The sequence below is a fragment of the Rattus norvegicus genome, chromosome 13, assembly GCF_021556685.1.
Source record: "Rattus norvegicus strain SHRSP/BbbUtx chromosome 13, alternate assembly SHRSP_T2T, whole genome shotgun sequence".
Classification (NCBI taxonomy): domain Eukaryota; kingdom Metazoa; phylum Chordata; class Mammalia; order Rodentia; family Muridae; genus Rattus; species Rattus norvegicus.
The window spans coordinates 96,445,984-96,450,078 of NC_141546.1; the positions used below are offsets into that span (position 1 = coordinate 96,445,984).

At 50.3% G+C, this 4,095-nt stretch overlaps 1 long non-coding RNA gene across 1 annotated transcript; it reads right to left on the minus strand.

Annotated features, from left to right (window-relative positions):
- Positions 1-584: 584 nt before the first annotated feature.
- LOC148001849 (uncharacterized) lies at positions 585-3,802 on the minus strand. Its single transcript, XR_015636232.1, has 2 exons — positions 3,550-3,802; positions 585-3,404 (listed from the first exon to the last, which is right to left on the minus strand). It is a non-coding gene; the product is annotated as an uncharacterized LOC148001849 (long non-coding RNA).
- Positions 3,803-4,095: the final 293 nt, after the last annotated feature.

The following is a 4,095-nucleotide window of genomic DNA, read 5'->3' on the forward strand; positions in this document are numbered from 1 at the left end:
GCTCACTTACAAGTTGGTAGAGCAGCAGCCAAAAAGCCATTTTTTTTTTTTTGGTCTTTTTTTTTCGGAGCTGGGGACCGAACCCAGGGCCTTGTGCTTCCTAGGCAAGCGCTCTACCACTGAGCTAAATCCCCAGCCCCAAAAAGCCATTTTGACGTCGGAAAAGATCAGGAAGGGGCCACCTTCTAAGTAACTACTAGCTAAACAGGGTGACCATCTACACTACACTGGAAGAGAGGCAACAGGCCCTCTGAGTCAGAAGCCTCCTATATATCCAGCTACAGCCATTCACATTGGCATAAACCAGGCGGCCCTGTTCCAACTGAGCTGTGCGCTCAAGGCGCTGAGTTGCAGAGTGGTACCCTGGTGGCGCTCAGAATACTCTTATAGCGCCACCTAATGGGCATAGCGGGAACTGCAGCCCGCCCTCTATACGGGATTCCCAGAGCAACTCTACCAACCCAAGACACAGCCTGACTTCTTTCTTTTTCTATACAGTAGGGAGCTGTGAGATCCTGGACTTAAGTAAAACAGCAGCAACAGAAAGGATAGAGGCTCTGGGAGGTGAATTTTCCAAAGGCAGCTGCTAAGCGGCAGAACCAGACTAGAAAAACGGTTCCTAACACCGGACAACTTTGCTTCTACGACTTCCCACTACGAAGGACGGTAGATGTCTTTCTGACCTACCATCGCACCCCAGTCGCCTTCGTATGGGAGCCATTGTTCATGCGTTGTTTATGGACTAGCAAGGCATCGTGGTGGGCCCCATGGATACAAGGCAGGTAAGAATTCTTCCCTGTGGAGCCATCGGGGAGTCAGACTGTAAGGGAGCACACACAAGTTCAGATTCAGATGGCACAAGATGGGAGGCCTGGAGGGAGAATACTGGGTGCAGGAGAATCTCACTTAGATCTGTGAAGGATACCCACGCTGAGCCCTAAAGGACATAGGATCATGGCTGGCATCTGGGGAAGGGGAACATATGTGAGGAATCTCAGACGTGGCAAGCCCCCCAGAGCGGGTGATGGACTGTTCTCCAGAACAATAGGGTGAGGAGCTGGAAGAGAGGGGTGTGAGCGTGCAGACCCTAGAGGAAGCGAGGGCTGGGATTCCAGGAACAGGACACTGGAGGGATGGCACAGGGGACTCATCTGTTTTGCGTGTCTTGTAGAAACTCCGCATGGGGTAGGGAAGATGGGGCAAGTGGGGCCAGGTTGGCCAGAGAGAGTCCGGGGTAGGCATGGTTGTGGGTCAGGGAGGACTTTCAAAACACACACGGGAGCAACTAATTTGCTAGGGATTCTCTGCCCTCTGTACTTGTATCTGGGCAGCCCATATCTGCTGGCTTCCATTGTTAGGGCGGAAGCCTGAAGCTATAAGGATCATAGGCATGGACGGTAAATGGTGCTCATTGGGGCTGGAGAGATGGCTCAGTGGTTAAGAGCACCGACTGCTCTTCCAGAGGTCCTGAGTTCAAATCCCAGCAACCACATGGTGGCTCACAACCATCTGTAATGAGATCCGATGCCCTCTTCTGGTGTGTCTGAAGACAGCTACAGTGTACTCATATACAAAATAAATAAATAAATTAATTAAAAAATGGTGCTTATTGGTCGTGACCTCAATCCCTTTCATGCTGGAGCCCTGAGCCACCACAGAAGAGGTCTAATGACTACCATGCTGTGAGGAAACTCAGGAATACATAGCAGCCTTCTAGTGCACAGTCCCAGCCGGAGACCTCTCCAGATGGCCCGGCTCCTGGCTATCTAGTTATTCTAGCCCTCCAGGCTAGTGCAAAGGGGCAGTGTGCACAGTGGCCTATGTGTCCCCATGCTTGTGCCCTCTCTAGCTGCTAAGCCCATGGGCATGCCATGTGCTTCCTTACTTCCGTTCCCAGCTTTCCTTCTCACCCATGGAGACAGTATCAGTGGCCGAATGGTCTCCTCCAGGACATCTCTCCAATGCACCCTCTCTTTCCAATATGTGCCACCATGACCTTAGAGGAATGAGTTGTGTGTCCCAAACATTGTGGAACCTGGACAGTGGGGCGGATCCTGGGAACAGACCAGGAAGTCAGAGCAAATACTTTCTCCGAGAGGCGAGAGGAACAGGAGAACAATATAGGGTGGAGAAACACACCAAGACAAACAGCTGGGTGGATAAACCCAGTCTCTACCCTCTCAGAGCAACTCACTTGAGGACTGATTAAATTATCAAGCCCAGAGGTGGCACGGCTGTATGCTGGCCTCTCAGAGCTTCAGCATGTTAACTCAGGTAATCCCCTGCCGATGCCATGAGATAGCAATTCTTACTGTGAGCGCCACCACCACCACCATCACCACCATTACCATCATCACCATCACCACCATTACCATCACCACCACCACTATCACCACCATCACCACTATCACCTCCTTCTCCACCACCACTATCACTACCACTACCACCACCACCATCACCACCACCACCACCATCGCACCATCATCATCATGGAGGGATTAAATACATAAATAAAATTAATCAATTAAATAAAGTCCAAAGTTCCCACAGTCAGAACCTTGACACTTATAGCTTTGGTATCAGCCATTGAACTTTTAAATATCCTATTTAATAACTGAAAGATTCTGTCCCTGAAATGGCAAAGATTGTATGAGATCCCGAGGTGGCTCACTGATATAAAATACCTGAACCGGATCGCCTTGCAAGGCAGGGCGGTGTGTTTATCCTCATTGTTTCAGAGAGCACAGAACACCACGGTGGGAGCAGGCAACCGGGGAAACATCTCAGCTCACAGTGTCTGAGCGGATCTTGGGACATGCCTGGGACCTTGAGTTTGAGTACATAGTCAGACCCGTCTCAAACAACCAAAACCAACCAAACAAAAAACCTAAAACCCCAACCATGACGTCGCTTCCCTGTGAGAAGTCTCCTTCACCACTATCCACAACACCTGCACAGGGCTCCAGGCACTGCAGGACCACGCCTTTCGGAAAAGACCACGCCTCTTTTGGGTCGACTAAACCTGGGTAAGATCCCGGCTCTACCTCTTTTAGTTTTATGATCCAAGATAGGTTTTGGCTTGTTTTAACTTGTGGGGTGTTCTCTGGGCTTCTGATGTACAGACCGTCTAATGAGGACTTGGTTCCTCCACTCCAGGAAGGAAAATGGATTCAAAGACAGAGCCACGTAAGCTTCACTGTTTTGTGACTCAGTAGGACTCACAGTGGGAAGTTTATTTTCGGCAGGCAGGCTGATCCAGGATCTCTCTTCACATTGGCGCATTCCGTTTGGATCCAGGGAAGGAAAGAACACGGATTCTGACTTGGCGCCAATTCCATTTTCAGACAATCTTCAAGCATGTGCGGGTCAGGGGCACAGTTGTGCCTGTGCTTTGGCGCCACCTGCTGGAGACAGAAGACGAGGTTGCTTAAGGCCCAGGAGTTATGACCATTATGTTATGGACAGACATCCAGACCCCTCTACAGTCAGCTATTGCTGTCGGTGAGGGCTCTGGAAAGGTTAAAGCTCTAGCTTCATCATTTACCATACCTCCAAGGCCGTTGGAAGGAAAATCACCCCCTTTCCCTCTGTGTAGTTGTAAGCTTTGGATTGGCTTGGTCCCCACTCCTTGAGTTGTTCAGAGGTCTGAGATCCTTCAAGAGAACGTAAGGTGATGGAAATAGACTGAGTGCTGTGCATTGTGGGAGCAAGTGGTGGCGCTAAGCTGTTCCCCTCGCTCCCCTCATGTCAGCCAGGAAGCAGAGGTCCTAACATCCTCATGTCCTCACTGGCTAAAGTTTCCTCCACAATTCAAAACCTCCTATAGCAACAGGAAGGTTGTACCACTTCCTGGGAGTACCACGTGCGTGCGGAGGTCAAAGCCTTCAAACACACACATGGCCATTGTGGGGGATACAGAAAATCCAAACTACAGCACAGTCCAACTGAGAGGAGATAACAGCTTTTCCCTCTGAGCTTTCTTATCTCTCACAGTTTACTGACCACATCCTGCCTGACATTTCCCCTGGAGCACGCTTCTTCAATTCCAACAGGATGTAGCCTCCCTCACTGCTGCCTCCAAGAAGACAGTCCCTG